Source organism: Phyllostomus discolor, chromosome 6 (assembly GCF_004126475.2).
Source record: "Phyllostomus discolor isolate MPI-MPIP mPhyDis1 chromosome 6, mPhyDis1.pri.v3, whole genome shotgun sequence".
Classification (NCBI taxonomy): domain Eukaryota; kingdom Metazoa; phylum Chordata; class Mammalia; order Chiroptera; family Phyllostomidae; genus Phyllostomus; species Phyllostomus discolor.
This window is the reverse complement of record NC_040908.2, coordinates 66600706-66620757: the sequence shown is the minus strand read 5'-3', so window position 1 is coordinate 66620757 and position 20052 is coordinate 66600706. Positions and strand designations below refer to the sequence as shown.

Genomic DNA, 20052 nt, shown 5'->3' with positions numbered 1-20052 from the left:
AAATGTATAAGTTAAATAAAATCCGTTAAAAAAGGGAAGAATAAAACATGTTTAGGTCCTTGAAGAAGCACAGAGCATGGCACACAGGCACAGCATGATGCGCCTCCCTTTCAGGCTGTCTTCCAGGCATGCCTGGATCCAGGGGCAGCATCCCATCCAGCCACTAGAAGGGCACCCCAAGGGGCTGTACAAAGTGAATTTTTTTTTAGGAAAAAGAATGAGGCAAGGGAATTATTAATAAAAGAAAAAAAGGATTACTTTTAGAGCAGGACATCTTCTGGGGGGACCACGGGGGAGGGTTTTTACCATGCAAATTGCCTCTTGTTTCTATGGAGGATGGAGGAGAGAACCCAGACTACTTTACTGGTACTTGTCCAGAAAACTCCAGAATGGCTGATTGAGATTACTTTTCTGAGAATGTGATTACATCAGGTATTAAACCTAGCTGTGGTATATCATGGGCTTTTAGCCTAAGAGACAGCATTTTGGGCCTGTAGTTTTCTCTTTAACACCACTAAGATGGCACATGGTAAGAACTAGAGGATGTCAGCACTGCAGATACTCTGAGCTATAAAGGTTGGGGTTCCATTCCAGTTTTGATGCTCTGACGTAAGAATGTATAGGTGAGGCTCTCAGACCTTAGCAACCTGAAGGGTCAAGAATGTATGGGTCTTCTGGCCCCTTCGCCTGCCACTCCCCCTTCTTCCCTGAAACACATTAAAAGTCCTCTGGATTCCTCTCAGGGCTCTGTGGTTACTCACATGTGTGTCCTCTGGGGACTTTTACCTCTGAGGTAGGGAGCACACTCTTCCCTGCTCACTTTCCTGAGCCCCAGTGCCTCTGTTCCTTGTGGGGCCAGAGACATGGTGTGGCCCTTATGTGACTCAGGTTTTGACGCGGCCTTGCCCTCTCTTGTTAATGAAGTCCACTGAGTCACGTCTCTGAGATAGGGAGGCTTAGAGTCTTACAGCGACCCTAGTGCCACAGCCCTTTACTTCATTTTTCATGTCAATATAATTGCCTTCCCTCCCTGCCACTTGGGCTTTCATTTAAATTACCTAGGGGCTGAATTCAGAATCATCCCCTCCCATCTATGCAGAATGAACATTAAAATTGGAGTTCCCAGGCTCTCGGTGGGCCCACTGTCTCCATCCAGTTTCCCCGGGGAAAGTGCAGAGAAAGCCCTTTCCTTGACCACCCACTGAGGTGTGTTGGAGGGTCCCCGTCCTGGGGTTACCCTGACACTCAGGGCCCTGCAAACCTCTCTCTCCACTTGGGGAGCCCAATACATAGCATTGGACAAATACTCTGTCCTTTCAACTTAGCCTGCAGCTTTAACTTTAGACCAAGACAAATATGGAGTTTTGAGCTCAACCGTAGTAAAGGGATTTATGCGTGACCAAAAATAGAGAAAAATTTATTACATTCTTTTCTTGTAAGAACTTGGATTTACTTTGCCAAATGTGTCTCAGGAAGTGCATCTTTTTTTTCCCCCTGTCAATAGTTATATTTGCTGCCATTCCCAGCAGAGCAGATTGACCGTTAAATACTCACAATATAAGGGAATCCTCAATAAAATACAATTTTAGCACAAGAATGCAAGGTATGCCTTGTTTCAAAGAATACAGATCTTTTTCAAAGTGACTTTGTCAGTAAAGCAAATAAGAAATACCAGAAATGCACCAGGAGGGAAATGAAAAAATGTGGCTCAAATTCCAGACAGGAGGGAGTGGGCTGGGAGGGCAGCAGGAGCAGCAGGCTGGGGGAGGGGCACAGCTTGGCCTCAGCCTTGGGGTGGAAGGAGGCTTGCTCCTCTGTGGCTCCAGGAAGCTGGGGATGGTGCCTGCCCAAGGGGGCCACTGCCAGCAAGGCCAGGACCTCTGGGCTCCTCTCTGTCCTTGTCTGCTTTGCCCAAGGCAGAAACGATGAGAGATGGGACTCTGCCTTGATGATGATTCTAGAGCCAATAGGAAAATAGCCTTTGCTTCCTGGACAATTTACGGCGGCTGTCTGAAGCACAGTTGCTTCTGTGAGGCAAGGTACAGTGAGTACAGCTCTGAGGAAAGCATTTTATGTACTAGACATGTTCTGTGCTGAGCTTGAGAAGCTGCTTCTTAGGCACACAAGTTGCTTATATAACACAGATGTCAGCTGAGGCCTCATTTTTGAGGGGGGTGGAAGTAGCCTTGACTTTCCCAACTCCCGGTGGCCTCCTGATGACTCTGGAACACACCAGATGTACTCTTGGTCTGGATCCTACCTTCCTTTTTACCTTGTCCTTTGTCCCGATATGGGCAAACCACCTTTGGGACCCTCACTGGAATCCATTTATGCAAAAGCTACAGAAGCTGCTAAAGGACCTGACCAGAAGTGGAGGTTGGGAGTTATGTTTCATACTTCATACCTTAAAACTTTAAAACCTCCCTCACAAGGCCTCGTTTGGACGTAATGAAAATGTTTTAGAACTAGAAACAATGGTTGTACAACATTGTGAATGAACTAAATGGCACTTTAAAGTAGTTCATCTTATGAGAATTTCCTCAATAAAAACAAAACAAAACACCATCTCTTGAGCCCTTCCCTCAGGCAGAGCCCAGGCTTCCACCCTGTGGGCCCTCCTCCCTGCCCAGGCCGGGCCAGCCCTCCCTTCTGTCAGGGATGCCCACACCTGTCTTCACAAAGACTTCGAGGGCATCATTTTTATAGGGCCTGGCCATGGCCAATCTGCCCTCCACAGAGTTCAGTCAGCAAGAGAGTGACATTTCTCTCTGTTGTACTGAGGTATGTGAGGAGTGGTAAGGAGTAGGTGGCGTGCAGAGGAAGGTTTATTGTTTAATGAGCCAGTAGTACCGGTGGCATTCCGTCTCCACATAACCGGGCCCCTGTGGGGAGAACAGACAGCTATTCCACCTCTACAAAGCTCTTCAAGCTTTGAAAGAGCAGAGCCAGGCAGTCCACAGCCTAGCACAGCCTAGTGATCAGGGTGTGAGGGCTCTAGGGTTAGATTGCACTGGTCAGTGGCCTGCCTTTGCCACTGCCTTAACCCATGGCTTGAGTGAGCCCTTCAGCCTCTGTGCACGTTAGTCCTTTCACTTGTCCATGGGGTCAAAGCAGTGCATGCTGGCCACAGCTCATCTAGTGGCCAGTGCACCCTGAGTGACAGTGACCGTAATGTTAGAGATTATAGTTTCTTCCACCTCGGAGCATGGCCAGCAGTGTCACTTGGCTCTAAGGAGTTTTGGCTGGGAATCCCTGGCATATTCCATCTATTTCACCTTTATTCTCAGCATTCTCCATAACCTGTCCAGTGTGGACTCAGAAACTGGAGTCTCTAGGATGACAAAGGTGCCTGGAGAGGAGGCAGCTTGAAGTCTCTGTGCCTAGACATAAGCATGCTGCAACTCAACTGGACCTCTCTAAATTGCTTATATTTGTATTAATAACACTTTACAAAACACTTTCACAATAATTTTCTCACTTGTTTTGACACCCACTACAGGAAGCAGATTTCACCCCCATCTTTAGAAATGAGAACACTGAGATCCACAAAGGTTAGGTGAGTTGCCTGATGTCACAGGGCGAAAAGTGAAGCCAAGAGTCAAAACCAGGCGTTCAGACTTGTTCTGCGCTCTTGAAGGAGCACAGAGCATGGCACACAGGCACAGCATGATGCGCCTGCCTTTTAGGCTGTCTGCCAGGCATGCCTGGATCCAGGGGCAGCATCCCATCCAGCCACTAGAAGGGCACCCCAGGGGCTGTACAAAGTGAAAGGTTTTTATAGGAAGAGAGTGAGACAAGGGAATTACTAACAAAAGAAAAGAAAGGATTACTTTTAGAGCAGGACACCTTCTGGTGGGACCATGGGGGAGGGTTTTCACCCTTGTGTGCGCTCCCAGGGCTTCCTCAGCACTGCCCTGTGCCCAGCGCTGGGTTGCTGTCTGGTAGGAATAGTAAAAGGAAGATTCAAATGTGTCCGGCCCCCAGGGAGCTTACGGTGGGGACAGTTGAAGTTCTGCAGTTCCTAGTCCAAATGGTCACCAACAGTTATTTCTCAAATATCCAGGACGTTTTGTAGTGAATTATTTCATTTTCTTCAAGGGTGTATCATGTGGATGAACTGCATCCTCTGGTGAGCCTGTGTCTGGCTGCAGCGTGGGGAGAGAGGTGGCCAAGTGGGGAAGACCCTCGGTCCTAGGCAGTCAGGGAATGGGCCCTGCAGCTGGGCAACCTGGGCCAGGTGCCCAGACCCTCTAAGCCTCAGCTCAGTTCTCTCATCTGATAAATGGGGATCATCAGAATACCTACCTCACAGGGTTATTCTAAATATTAAATGGAAAAATCTATGTAGGTTATTTAGCACAGGGTCCAAAGTTATTATATAGTCCACTTAAGCAAGTTCTGTTCCACATTGAACATCTCCAGTAATAAGCAATTTTGACATTGGCTGGTTCTATGTGTTTTTATAGAGAATTTTAAAAAATATTTTATTTATTTATTTTTAGATGGAGGGGAAGGATGGGAGAAAAAAAGGAGAGAAACATCAATGCGTGGTTGCCTCTCACACACCCCATACTGGAAACCTGGCCTACAACCAGGCTTGTGTCCAGGCATGTGCCCTGACTAGGAATCCAACTGCTGACCCTTTGGTTCGCAGGCCAGTGCTCAATCCACTGAGCCACACCAGCCAGGGCTGGCTGTATGTGTTTTATGCAATGATTTTGTCCTTTAGGATTAACTGCAGTTAACTATTCAAAACTGAATGTCCTTTACTCTTACACATTTACACACAGACTAGAAATCTATAGAGCACTAAAAGCACCATTAGGATGAATGGCAGACATCAAGAGCATACTTTGATGGTTTTTTTCATCCTCAGTCATGAAAGAAATTTTGGGGAGAAAAATTCAATCATAAAGACTTTTTAAAAATCTATTTTATTTAAATGTCAGATTGGGGAATAAAACTTCATTATAGTTTTCAATAAGTTTACTTAACCTCTGTTCTATATACATGAATGGGAAGTTTTGTAAAAGCTACTCAAATACAATGAAATAGTTTAAGGAGGTGGAATGATACGTCCCTTTCAGGAAAAATTTTGAGGCATGTAGAAGAAATGACAATCTCCCACTTTCATCTTTTTGTTTATTATCCACATTTGTTCTCCCAAAATAAGTAAAATTAAAAAATGATCAGAAGAGGGTGCTCCTCAAACAAATGCTGAAGGAAACTACTTGTATGTGTGATGGCAAGTTGGGTCACCACCATTTTTAATAAAAATGAGTAATGACTTAAATGAGAGCAAAATAGGGAAGTGAGTAATCAGGTGGAATTTATGTTATTCTAAAGCTGGAATAAAAGTCTATGGGATGGAAAAAAAAAGCCTTTGGGGGCCTGGCCAAGTTCAAAAGGAACCAGGAGGCTGAGCAGAGAGGCTGCTCTCAGGAACTGGCGTCCAGTGGCACAGACAGAGCCTGTTAAAAATTAACAAAATGGCTCGAGATTACTATTTTAAGCATTGTGAATTGGCAAATGGCAAATACCTAGCTGAACAGATGACTGGCTTTGATTCTAAATAGCTGATTGTACAGGAAATGGACCACGACAGGCTTTCAGACATGGAAGTGGCTGCAGCACAGAGACCAGGGTATGGGGCCCACCTGACTGTGAGGATCAGCCATCCCCAGGGAGCAGACAGGAAAAGCCAAGTAATTTCCCATCAGTTGCTGAGCATTCTCTAGCAAATTAAAAGTAAGCTGAACTGGGGTGGAAATTACGGGGCGGGGGCGGGGGCAGGGGGGGCATCTGCATTGGGGTGGGTGTTAGAAATGGGAGAAGCCCAGTAACAGGGGAGGCTGACTACTTTAGGCATTATTCAATAGTTTAATGATGGGGGGGTGACCACAGTATTAACTATGTTTTTTGTTTTCTGTATTTCCTGATACTTTGACATCTGGGGGCCTAGATAGGCCCGGAGAGACTGCTCCTCCCCGGGGCTAATTCTTAGGCCTGTGAGCACGACCTTTGTAAGCAAACTAACCTATCCAGAGCCCATTGTCCCTACTACCTCCTCTGTGAGGCTCTTCCACTCAGGGCCACTCTTCCCCTGCCCTGATGACCCAGGGCCAGGTCCCAGACAACTCTGAACAGCCCCTAAAGCCCCTACACACCAGAGCCCACTGAAATTATCCAAAGTAGCCAACCCTATGCTTGCTTACCCTGCCTTGTCCATTCCTTTCCAAAAGAACCACAATAAGGGCTCTTGCCCACCTGCACACTACCCTCACTCCCTCTGCCTCCTGATTAACTCTGTGCTTCCTTATGTGGCCCTGCATGATGTGGCTGTGCATGGTGTGGCCCTGTGTGGTGTGGCAGGCACCCTGCATTTGGAAACTGTGATTAACAATTACCTTTTTAATGGGGCTCCTAATCACTTGGCCTTACCATACCTGAATAATGATAAAGCCATATTTTAGTTTTTGTTTGTTTTTTGCTATACCTTTGATTACAGTTTTATTGTAGCAAAAGAATGCAAATTGAAATCAGTCAGGGAAGAGATTCAAAGACAGAGCCCAGAAATGGCCCAAACATGGAGCTGTTTCTCCCACGTTTGTCTTCTCCTGGTGGGTGGGTGGAGTCCTGACCACGACGTGTGGGGCAATATGTTCATAGCATTGCTAACAGGGGAAGCTCACCTAAGCCTTTGGTGTCCAGAGCTCTTACTGGTACTTGATCACATACTGTCTGAATGGCTGACCTTTAGTTTCCAGCCCCTTCTGGAGGTCAGGACTGATATGGGCTGGCCCAAAGCCCCCATCATAAATCACATTACTACACTGTCCATTGACCAAAGCTCCTAGGCACACAAAAGCACTCCTGTCAGGACATCCCAGGGCTTAGAGATCCCCGCTGCATGGCAGAGGGCAAAAGACTTCTCTTGGGTCAGGTTAGTTCTTCATTACATAGCTACTTTGTTTCTTTCTCCTGCTGGCTGTATTCCTGGTCCTCTCTCTCTCCTGGCCAGTCCAGGGCTGTCTTCAGCTATGTGTTCATTGCGGTTTGAAAAGAGGCTAAGGAGATACTTAATACAATCTATGGTGAGCTTAGCAGATCTTGCCCATTGCAAGATTCACCCATGCAACCACCATTGCTGCCTCTGTGATAGGAGATTCCATGTTTGTATCTCCTGGATGGGAAGGAAATCTGTTTTATAGAAACGTTCTCCATTGTGGCACTGGGGGAAGAAGGCATAGTCTCCTCCTAAATACCCTTGTAAAAAACAATAGTTGTTACATGGGGAATCGTGGTGGCCCCACTCAATCCCTCATGGTGACCATGTTCCCTGTTCTACCTGTATGCTACCAGCTACCACTTTACATATTGCTTCCTCCTCTAGTCTTAGGCCTCATGAAGGCAAGGGATGTGCTAGTCACTCACAGGCATTCTATAAATGAAATTCTTCCATTCACCTGCTCAAGAAGACCAGTGCATTCGGTTTCTTTAGATAAGAGTGCACAGAGATGCCTCCACCTGTACACATACCTGCTCTTTAGTAAGAGTAACTCCTTCTTTCTGAATATCACATTGTCTTCAAAGATCATCATTTTTACTCATATAGGAACAGCACATTTTTTCTATATTATACATATCCCTTAAGAAATGTATTATAATGCAATAGAAGATACCCATAATCACCTTTTATAAATAGAGACATTTGACATTTAAGATTAACTGATAGTCACAATCAAAAAAACAGAAAAATGGATGGAGGAACTAGGGTAGGGAAGTCTATTATTCAAGCCATTTTAACTGCTGTCTTAACTGATGAAACAGGCATAACCCAGGTTAGCAAAGCTGTACCAAACATCACTGTTGTGGTGGGAAATAAGAGATATTTTGATAAAAAAAAAAAACAGAGTAACTCATATTTATTTGGAAGACTTACCCAGTTACAAATTTAATCGCTTTTAACCTTTGCACCTGACTCTCACCAACCCCATGAATATATGAAGAGATTGAGGCAAAGAGAACAACTTTCTCAAGTCCTCTAACTCCTAAGTGGCCCAGCAGGGATTTAACTGGATCTTTTGGATTCCAGAGCTCCAAGTCCTTAATCACCATTCCACAGTGGACTGAACAGTCCAGTGAGGTCAATGCAACTGATTGGCCATTTTCAGAAGAGGATATAGGTTGGAATCAACTTTAGCATTAGAATGAGATAAGATAAAGCAACTTTGAATAATCTGCAAAGGACTGCAGTGACAATTATGATTGCAAGGATGTACTAGAAGTAGAGAAAATTATATTGATCTTGGGTTTTTTGTTTGTTTGTTTTGTTTTTGGTAAAACCCACATTTTAACGCAGACATGTCAAATGTTGCTGACACCAAAAGGGTCCTACCAAAATGTCATGCACCCCGGAAAGGCAAGGCTGAGATAGCAAGTTTGGATTTCATTTTGCAGGGCCTCATGATCAGTGGGGACATTGGCACATTCTGACAGAATGGAAATGATCACAGCTATACGGAAGGGAGACGGGTCCAACCTTGGACTGTAGGATGCACTGTGGAGGCAGAGGGACCAGTAAGGAGGCTGATGCCTCTGCCTACACCAGAGGGCCAGGCCCAGGACCACTGTGGAGGAAATAAATGGACACTGTAGATGAGAATGCACTAGATCTTTCATCTATTGAGATGTGATGAGCTGTGGAAGAAGAATGGAATGACCTGGAGCTTCCAAACACTGGCCTTTCAAAAGACAGAGGTAACGGGCAGAAATAAAAATGATGGGGGGATGAGAAGGTTTACAAGTTGGGGGTGATGGACTTCTTCTTTTCCTCTTTTTAAATTGGGGTGCTAGAGATCTTCATGTGTGCCTCTAGCAACGTGTATTTATTTGTTGAGCAGCCCCCAGGCCCTGTCGTAGGTGCTGAGGAGAAAGGAGTGGAGGACTAAACAAAAGTGGCTACTGTGCAAAGCTTATATTCTGGTAGGGACGATGTCTCAAACATACTGCTTTTCTTTAAAGAGTGTTGCAGGAGTTGCAGGCTGGAGACTCACCTGCAAGCTCTTCCTCGGTGACTACTGTTCATTTCCCTCTTGGGAACATGCTCACAGTTGCCTCATCACCCCACTCATGCTGATGTGAAGACAGCATCAGGCTGTTAGGAGAGAAGCCGCAGTTGGTCGCATCTAACTTAGAAATCCATATTTATTTATTTTCTCTTCAGCTTATCAAATAAGCATTAATAAAAAGAGGTGGTGGAGTCACAAGGGTACCAGACGCCTGTGAGCGAGTCACCCAGTGCAGGGAGAACACTTCCTCCGTCACTCCCTGTTCCTGGTCTGGAGGCTCAGAAGCACTCTGTCCCGGCCTGAGGATGCCACTGATTCACAGGTGCACACCGTCGCTTTTGTTTTCCACCTGCCTACAGAATAATCACTTCATTTCTGATTCCTTCTCTGGCATAAAGCCTGGGAATCACAGATCCACAGCAAAAACCACAAATTAGGAACAAAGAGAAATTCACCCAATGGGCAAAACCATGCAAAACATAGTGACAACATAGGGATTGAGCTTTTCCCATCTCACCTCTGCCCTCTGATGTCCCCTCCAGCTGCGGGTGTCCCTGGCCTGCTGTATCCCTCTGTCTCGGTTAGCTTGGGCTGCTGTAACTAACAGCAGCTTATACAACAGACATTTATTTCTCATAGTTTTGGAGGCCGGGACATCTAAGATCAAGGTGCCGGCCAGTTCGGTTCCTGGTGGCAGACTGGTTGCCTTCTTGCTGTGCCCTCTGATGGCAGAGAGATCATATCTCTCACATGTTTCCCAGATAATGCCAGTTTTAGCATCACTTAGCATAGCTTCTTTCTGACAATTTTATCATCACTTACAATAACTTCCATTAGGGTAATAAGGCATTAAGTACATGTTGATTGCAAATAATCTGGTTACATTCCCCAATCATAAGGAGACTGATTTTCTTTTCCTGTTTAAAATGTAGTTTTGAAACATTACTACTTCCTAAAAACAAGACTTATCTTGGAGTAAGGAGACACATATACTGTAGAGGCAGAAAATGAGATTTTTGTATATTTGGCAAGTGCATTATTATGAGATGAAAATAAATGAGGGATTCATCTTCAGGAATGAGGAGTGCAAATGACTGGCTGCAGTGGCTGTGCTCTCACCTTCTCTCCCTCAGGAGTGAACTAATACGCTTCCTGTGATAGGCCTTGTCCACAGCTGAAGACGCTGATGCTCAAGTGCCATCTTATGGAGTGGGGATCTTCCCTGCACACAGGGTCTTCATATGCATTAAGTATAAATTGCCAACCTCTGAATTTTATGAGTCTTCCACAACTGTGAAGTGCTGGTGCAAGGAAGGGGTAGAGAGGCCCTGGGCCCATTACATGGTTACTTAGGGTTGCTGTGAAGTTCTATAAGGCTGTCCGTTATAACAAGGCTTTCAGGTAGTTGTCCTACAACTCAGTGAAAGGAATGATGCCTCTACTACTAGGAAACTGCTACTTGAATATTGGCATATGTAAACTCATTTTGAAGTATTTGTTTCCAATTTGCCAAAGCACCTTTTGGTTATGAGTATTCACACCCTCGGCATCATCTTGAGTGTCAGAGATGCCTGTTTGGAACTGGTACTGCAAATTATTTTCCTTTCAACCACAGACATTTTCTAACCTACTTTTCTGTAACATCTTCAGATAATTTTGGCTTAGAGAGAGTGAAAAATGACTCAGATTTCAGTAAAAAAGTGATAATGATAGTTCACATAGTGTCATTATTCCAAATATTTAAAAGCAATTTTATTTTCTCAGTCTCTCTTTAGAAGATCCTGAGCATTAGAAGAGTTTGTGGTATTTCTTATACTTTATAGATTCGGCAGCTATTTGCCTCATTTTACAGATTTAAAAAACTGAGGCTTAGAGAGACCACCTGGCTTGCTCAGAGTCACATGAGTGAGTAAGTGTCCACACTAAGATTAACAGGACTCAGGTGTCCTGATCAATAGCCTTTTAACCACAAGACATAAAATGCCCGTGATGTGAAATGCACACCACTCCATTCACTGCTAACTTTTTTCTTTAAATATACTTTCATTAGAATGTCCCTGAGAATGACTCTTACGTAAGCACATGAGACCTGGCCATTTTGGGCCAGTGCAAAGGACCCGGATCCTGGTGTGATGTCTAGTTCTGCACAGTTACCATCAGATCAATGTGAAGAGACAGCCAAACTGTGCTGTCTGGTACTTGGGAGTGTCCTCAGGACACCAGCTGCTCCATCACCCCTCACTGCCGGCTTGGGGGCCTTCTGCTCTTCGGCCCACACCGGGAGGCACCTCTCAAGGTGCCCTTCTTTCAGCCACCCTAGTTTGCTTTTCTAAAAGCAATTAAAGGTGAGCTTAAGTTCGGTCTCCAAGGTTTCTGAGTAGCAAGTAAAAAGTTTATTATAATTCAAATTTTAAAGTACACTAAGATTTGAGCTTATATCTTATAACTGTAAACTGCTACCCCAAGAATATAGCAATTCCCACTGACTGGCTGCTACTACACTTCATATTTTACTAGGGGAAAAAAGGGTCAAGAAAGCTTAGGAAGAAAGTCTTAGTCCAAGAAGGTCAAGAAACTCTTCAATACAAGAGTTTTTTTTTTGTCTTTTTAATTGTAGTCTCTCCCGTCTGTATACACACCCACAATTAGAGAGTAGAATCTAAACCCCAGGGCAGCCCCAGAACTGAAGGAAGCAAGGTCTGTTTATGTCTTGCTGGGAAGAAACAGTTGAATTTTGAGGTGTTTTCTGCTACAGCACTCTCCTCCTTTGTACTGCAGGCTGCATTTATTAAGCTATAGGAAGGAATTATTTGGCTTCCCTAGGTGTAAAATCACCAAGGTGAATTCTTTTCTTGCCACGCGTTGTGTTTGGGAGTTTCAAGGTCGTGGTGATACCCCCAAAAGCCGCCCCCACCATCCCATTTCCCGAGCGTCCTTTGGTGGGGTGGGGCTGCGTTTCCAATGAGCAGACGCAGCCCTGCAGTCCCAACACTGACAGTCTTTATGTTAACAAGAACGTAGTTCTAATTATTTCAAATTCTGCTAAAATTAGGCCCAAATGTTCAATATTCCATGTGTTCCTTTTAATTAAAAATGAAATGAAAGAGAAAAAGAAACCATCAAAATTATATAAATAAAAGCAGATGGAATGCAGTATTGGAAGCTCTGGTCTGTAATAACATTCCCTTTAATAAAATTCATTGGTTCATTTGGTTGATAAAAGCAGTGTTAAAATTAAATAAGAATTAGCATACACTTGGGTAAATATTTGTAGTTTCCTTCATGTGCTACCATGATAAAGGTAATTTAGCTTAAAAGCAGCCATCATCTTTCTTTATAACTGATAAAGCATTACTAATTGTGTGTGTTAATATGGTACAATACGGAATTGAATAGAGATTTTATCTTAATAACATCTTCATTAAATGAAAGACAGTGTTGTATGACAAGAAAGATAAGCCTGTTTACTCCAACCAACACATCAAAGGAACAACTGCGGGGAGACAGGGAGATGGAGCGTTAGCTAACATTTTCTGTGCTATTCTAGCTGGCAATGTTACATTTACAGGCACTGTTGTAAACAACACTTTTTCGGGGGATAATTCAGATAATGTTTCATTGAGAAAAGTGATACTTTAATTATGTGCAAAAGATACAGACCTTTTCCTTTTGTGTCTGATAGGATACTTCTAAAAACAAGATGCTGGGTGGAAAATGATGGGACTCCACTGTAATGAAATAACCATCCTTCACGGCTATTTCACCATCCCTGAGCCTCTGTTAGCATGACGTGAGTGGCCAGGGACTGCCCGGAAGAGAACTCTCCTGCTTGTAGAAGTGAATAATAATGATTTAACTGCAAGAATGCTGGCGCCATGGGTCCAGTTCTTTCCTGCAGACCCCGAGTGCACTCCCAGCAAATGGTGGTGCTCTCAGCTGTGTTCCTGCCAGGCTGGAAGGCCAGGATTCCCAGGGATCGCTAGCCAGCTGAAGGCCCCAGGTCTGAGAAGCCCAGCTCCCTTATCCAAGGGGGTCTGGGCAGCTTTGCCCCGATAAACACATCACTGGCACAGTTCTGGGTCTCCTGCAGGACCAGGAGATGTTTTGAATGTCTGTTGTCTGTGAGACCCTGCACAGTGCTGTGTGGATGTGCTCCCTTGTCATCTCCTTACTTCTGGGGGCACACAGCCCTGCCCCCACATGCCGTACACTCACATGTGAGAGCTTTGGAAGACATAGCTCTTTACTGCCGATTTTGCACACACACACGTCAGTCACACAGACGTCTGATACAAGGCAACATGTGTGTGAACAGCCAGAGTCAATATCGAGTACCGGCTAAGATGAAAGCAGTTTGGGAATAATTACAACGCACCCCCCGCCCCAACACCGCAAAATGCTGTTTTAAAAAATCATTCTGCAGAAGCCATGCCAACCAACCCTATTTTTATACCAACCCCAGCAAAAAAAAAAAAAAGAAAATCATAGTTTAACGTAAAGTGGGAGATGTAATAAATAATCAACTGCACTAACAGCTTAGCATCAGAAGGAGACAGATGGAAAACTTCTCTCCTGAGATCACTGCTTCCAAAATTAGAAAAAGGGCTTCTGGACGTGATCAGGGTGGATAGTTCAAGCCTGAATTTCAATGAGGTGGGAACACTTTTTAGTATAAATGCAAGATTTTCATGACTCCCTTTAGAAAATACAGAGATGCTGGCATTCAATTGTCTCATCCAGGACCCTGGACCCCAGGCTCTCCCAGCATGTTGGAATCAACATGCTGCTAGGGCTTTGCTCCTGCACGAGTGGGATGAAGCTCTATCTTCCATCCAGGGAAAGAGAGCAACACCATCCACGTGCTGAAGTTGATCTGAAAACTAGAGCATTGGGAATAAAGGAATTACTTCTATGAGAAAATCATGACTAGCCATTGGTTTGTAACAGGCAGAAAGGCCAATTAATAATCCTTCTCAGAGACCCGGAAGGTCTGGTGTCCCAGACCCATAGCCACAGCTGAGTCAGCATGGTGCCGATCACAGAGCAGGGGTGTGGGGGGCAGTGTCAACCAGCCTCTCCACTCTCCACTACCTGGGCATGGCAGTCTCATCAGCTCTGCTCTTCTTCACGCCATTTCTAGGAAAGAGGCCCATTCACAGATGGACACATTAAGGCACAGGGAATCTTGGGGACTTCACTTATCATAAAACATTGGCCCACCCAGTTCTCTGGAGTCCCTCCTCCCCAAGCTGCCATCTTCACTAAAAATTACTTGATTGCACTACTTCTTGAAAGTCAGGTGTGAACCTCTGGCATTCTGTCCACATCTGGGCATCAGTGCCTCTGCTTCAATCCCAATAACAACAGGAATTCTTCCTAAGACGTTCACTTTTCAACTGTTTCAAATGACCTCTGCTGGTATCATCATCACCATCTTGCCAATATGGCTTTCACAGGCTTCCAGAGAAAATACTGTGTTTGATTGGGGGTTTAGGGACCATCCAGAGCAAGCCTGGCAGAGGATGGCCTCCTCTGGAAGACTGAGCCAGTGGGTGGTCTGAACCTTCACCACAATTATAGGCCATCGTGTTAAGTACCCCCATTCCGGCAAAATCCTACTGACTCTTTACAGAAGTCATGCATTGAAGAACAATGAATACATACTCTCTCCTCTTGGAAACACTGCAAATAATGGGGCGCTCCAGTTTCACAATGCCCCTGATGAGATTTTTAATCCATGCCCCTTAAACACAAAAGAATAGTAGCATGGGCACTTAAGGCAAACTCAAGTTCAAAATGTCAGAAAATAGGGGATCAGGATAAAATTAGTGTATCTCTTAATTGCAGAAAAGTGTAGGAAATTATGAAATCAAAGACAGTTCAAAACCATGGCAGCTTGCTTCTTCAAAACCAACAAGGGAGTGAGAGACTTAAGCAAGATGGGGCTACCATCTTATGTAATGCAGTCACGTAAGGACGACTGTTGTCATTGTGTACCTCCAGTCACTTTTACTGTACCATGTTGGTCAGAAGTAGGTCATAGCCTGCTCAGTCTCAAGGGGTCTTAACAAGGCACAGAACGGCAAGAGGTGAGGGTCTTAGGGGCCACCTTAAGTGTCTGCTGGCCATAACATACAGTTTAACAATTCATGAACTTTAATATGGCTATTGTCCTTCTCAGTGTGTTAGCACCTGATGTTGTCCCATTATTGGTGATAGGAGCTCCGATCATTTGGTGATCTACCAGGTGTCTCATCTGCAAATTTACCAGTTTTCTCTTTGTAATTATTGTCAGCCTTTTCTTCATCAAATTTACACTCAATAATTTCAGCAAAATTGATAATTACCTGCCTGAATCAATTACAATACTGGTTGCAAAATAATGATGTTTAAAAAAATTCCATTTTTCTTTCTACCTTTGTTAGTTGCCTGTAAGAAGAGCTTTCCCTCTTCCTGTGTGTGTGCAGGTATATACATATTTATGTAGGTATGGACTCATACCTCATGGATTCCTACCATTTTAATGGTTTTGAGTCAATTACTGCCCTTATTTATTTTGATGCTCAAATTGTCCCAGATTTGATCAGTGGGAACACAATCAAGCTGGCTCTTATCATCTGAGTTTTCTTCACACATTCCCGTCATTCTGTGAGCACTTCCTTACCTTCTGGCAAGACAAGATGATCCAGGTCCATCTTGTACTTCCCTGTCTTGGCTCTGGAGTCAGTCATTTTTTCCAAGGAGCCCTGGTTCCTTGTATTGGAGAATGATATTTAGAAACCAAGATGAGTGTGTATAGAGGGTTTCAAACAAAGAGATGGGCAACAGAATCAGAGAGGCCACTGCAGTGGGTGCCAGCTGTGCTATAGGTTCTTTAGAGGCTGAGAATCCATCTGTAGGCAGTGTCTCTCTTTAATACCCCAAAGTGTTTAGAAGGATTCTAGACCCTTAATGAGTCCTCTGTAATTACCTAGTTGATTGATTTGTTTGTTGACTGATTATATTTACCATCGATAATAAAGCTCCAGTTAGTTTATTACATGCATTTTCATGAACTTTTTGCAATAGGTAAAATAAAGTGCATGAGTAGCTTGGAGATCATCCAGGCCATGCCTCCATTTGGTTGATGAAGTCTTTAGTGCCCCAGTGAGGGGAAGGCCATCACCAGTTCACACATTTGGCCAAAGGCCAGCCCTGGACTCTAGCCCTCAGGCTCAGAGTCCTGCATATCATACACTTCTTATCAGGACCATGTGTGATGTGTTGCCAAAAAGAATCCTTCCCTTTTTAACAGAAAAGGTATCCCAAAGGCTCACCTGTGACTTCCCTAGTGCAACTTGACCCGGGAGCCACGCATTCTGCCCAAGTCCACACTGCCACACATTCCCAGGACCATGGTTCACATGTTTCAACACAACCATCAGCTCCATGTTGCCGCTGGATGGTGGCTCTAGATCAGTGGAGTCAACCTGGTTGTAGGCTCTGCGAGTTCTCAGCGTGCGCGCTACCTGCTCCAAGCCCACCTGGAAAGGCTGTCTGCAGGCCACTGGGTTCTAAGGGCAGCAGTGATTCAGGAAGGGGCAAGGTTCCCATCTCTGCCCAGAGGTTCTCACAAACTTTAAAGTCTATTGCATGATAAGAGTAAGCAGTCTTATTCCTTATTCATAAAAATAATAATAAATAAATACAGTAAAATGGGGGGTGCGAGGGTAGCTGCGGGTTACTGAGCTCTTTTCCTCTGAGGACCTCCTGTATTTCTCCTGTAACCATCACAACCACCATGCCAGAAGCTGTAATTACCTCCCACTTTTCAGTGGAAAAACCTGGAGCAAATAAGCACAACAGATGAAATTAAAAAAATAAATATAGTTAAAAAAAACACCTGGGGCAAAAGAGATGCAGCCCTAACTAAAGTCACACTGAGGGTGTGGAGGCGAGAGGCCAGCTGCCCCTGACACACCCCCTGGGGCAGGGTCTGTGTGGGCGGGGCGCTACATTCCAGACAGCTGAGGTGCGGTGGGCCTTCTTCGGCCAGCCTGCCTTCTGAGGACAGAGGGCCCCAGCGGCCCTTCTCATCTGGTCTCTCCCCAGCTTCCCTCTCTCATGGTGCCCCAGCCTGTGCAGCTCCCAGGCAGGGCCTGGGGCGCACCTCTCACCATCAGCAGCATCTTCAGTGGCTTCTTGCCACCCTGAAAGAACTTAGTTCCAGTTCTCAGCTTTTAAATCCTGAAAATCTCCTGGCAGGGCTGCTCTGGATACATCCCTGGCCTGGCTGGAGGCAGCGGTCACCGCAGCAGAGGTTTCCCTTGGCTCGCTTTGGAGCTGTGCCTTGAGCCGCTTTTTAAGGCAGGACTTCACCATGCAGACACGAGCTTCGTGCTGTGGCAGATGCTTTCAGGCACCTTTCCTGGGAAATACCTCTGGGACCGTACCTGCTGTGGAAACAGAAACTACAATTCGGGACTCAGCTGGGGAGGTACACCTGAAACATTGTGAACCAGCAGCAATTTCCACTGTGGGACCAACATTTAAATAAGGACATTCTAATGACTCAAAATAAGGCAGGCACCAGGGCTTCCAGCAGTGATGAAGAGGTTGGAGGTAGACCTGGACTTCAATGCCAGCTCCACCCCTTATTAGCAGTAGGGCCTTAGGCATGTTACTAACCTAATACTCCTAGGGGCTGGTCTAGCCTAAATTAATGAACCTCTAGGTGGTTGTAGTTATAATTTTGTATAATTTGTTTCATAAAGTCTCCTTAAATTGCATAAACTCCAAACAAACACTTGGATCCATTTCTGTGGGTTATTGACCTGTTTTGACAGGTCAGTCCTTTCTCCTCCTTAAGGAATAAGTGCTGCCGTGGAATTAACAGCACGGAGCCCCAGGAGCATCCCCAGTTTTCTTTAGAAAGGAAACATCATTGTCACACTGGCCTTCAAGCCTTTGGCCCAACGCCTCCTCTTCTGAGTCTCTTGAAATCAAACTGGAAATGCTTGCAATGGCAAAATGTCAGAGTTAAGGAAGTCCTGCCTGGTTCAAGCCGTGTTCCTCAGCACAACGGGTCCCCACCTGGTGCATATTGAAATCCAGTGAGGGACTTGGAGAAATACAAATGCCAGGCTGTACCCCAAGCCAATTAAAAAGGGTGGGGCTCAGTCATTGGCACTTGGTTTAGTTTCCTCAGCTGATGCGATCGTACGGCTGAATGTGGGAATCACAACCATAAAAAGCCATCCTGGGCCCCCCAGATCTTGTGCTTCTGAAACATTAATCCTGAAATATTTACCTTAGCCATTTATTCAGTGCTTAACATTTGCTTCCTCATACTGTCATTTGTCATTTTGTTTCTCTGTCCCAGGGTAGGCAGTGAGTACCTTTACAACCTCTTTATTCTCCCTCCACCCCCTGACTCTGGGCATTTAAAGGTGCCTAAAATTGTGAGCAGAAGGGTGTAGCTAACTGCTTATTGTATACCCAGGTCCAGTTAATCCCACTGGAAGATAAAATAACAACCACTTGTTCAGCCCTTTCTGGGCTAGGAGCTTCCATGCCAGGATTCCCATAAGAAATCAGCCAGAGAAGGAGCTTATTGGCCCCATTTTACAGGTCAAGGAGGTGAGGCTCAGGGGAGTGGAGCAAACAGTTTGCCTGAGGTCACAGGGCCACCCCGAGCTGGAGCTGGTCTGTGACTCTGAGCACTCTGCCCTGACTGTGGTCTCACAGAAGCAAGGTCTCATCAGAGAGAAAGTGTTTTGCTGCAAGGCTGGAGGCCAGCTCAAGTGTGGGTAAGGGAACTGTAAACCTGAGGTCTGAATTTTCACTGCACAAGTTCCTGAAATGATTCATACTCACTTTCTGTGGCCAGGCTCAGAGCTGAATGACTAGCTCAGCTACAAAATTTGGGTGCTTTCCTGAGTTCCTGCTGAAATAAATTAATAATAAGGTGGCCTATAAATATTTAGTGGTTGATTAGAGGTTTTTTCATTTTGGGATGGGAATCAACATCCTTCAATAATTGCATTGAAAAGTTGCAAATGATCTCTGACCCCCATGCTTACATATATTACCTCTTTTTAAAAAAATGTATGTGGAGTAAAAGACCTAGCAGGAAATATGAACAGTGAAACCATTCAACCTGGAGTTCATTTCACTCTGATGGTGTGAGCGCAGCATGCTGGGCCAAGAAGAGTCATCTAGTGGGTGCTGACACTCTCTCAAAGGAGCGCTGCATCTGAGAAGGATTTCTCTCCAGGCTGGCCCCTGCCCTTTCCTTTATACCCAGAAAAGCATCAGCTAAATCCCACACTAGCCTCAGATGCCTCAGAACTTTCTGCCTTGTTGCACCTGCTGCTGGCCCACCTTCTAAGGCAGCTCTTCTCCCTCTGTGGTTGGAAGGATGACACAGGAGCCTTTCAAAAATGCAGTTCAGTAGGTCTGGTTCAGTGGGTGTGGGCCAAGGTGGGGCTCAGGAAACTTGCCACATCATCAAGCATTACAGACCCCTCAGACTGTGAACCATGCTTGATGAAATGCAGACTTAGAGCACAGACTCGGGCCACATCAAGGATTGTTTAGTCCAACCTTTGGAAGAGGAGGGTTTTGAGGGAATCCCCAAGATATTAGGTCTTCCTGCTTTTTGTCTGTTCTCCCATTCCACCCTCACCATCAAGAATCCTCCTAGGATCAACTCCTGTGGAAGGGAAGGGAAGGGAAGGGAAGGAAGCAGGGCCAGACAGGGTAAGAAGCTGGGCTACAACACAATCTTGGAGAAAGCCTCATCCAAGCCCACAGAGAGTCCAGGAGCAGAGGTGGCCCTTCAGAGGTGTCCTGAGCCAGGTAGGTGGACAGAGCTGAGCCTTGTACCCCTGCACTAAGTAGTTATCCCTGAAGAGGGCAGCAGCCAAGGGTTGTCTTCCAGCAGCACTGGAACATTTGGGGAAGTAAGTTCTTCATTCCTGAGAGAATCTGGGGGACCCCT

The 20052-nt window shown here is 45.2% G+C and overlaps 1 long non-coding RNA gene across 1 annotated transcript; it reads left to right on the top strand.

Annotated features, from left to right (window-relative positions):
* Positions 1-5171: 5171 nt before the first annotated feature.
* Positions 5172-13143, top strand: LOC118501156. The gene is made up of 2 exons (XR_004903762.1): positions 5172-5748; positions 12754-13143. It is a non-coding gene; the product is annotated as an uncharacterized LOC118501156 (long non-coding RNA).
* The last annotated feature ends 6909 nt before the right edge of the window (positions 13144-20052 follow it).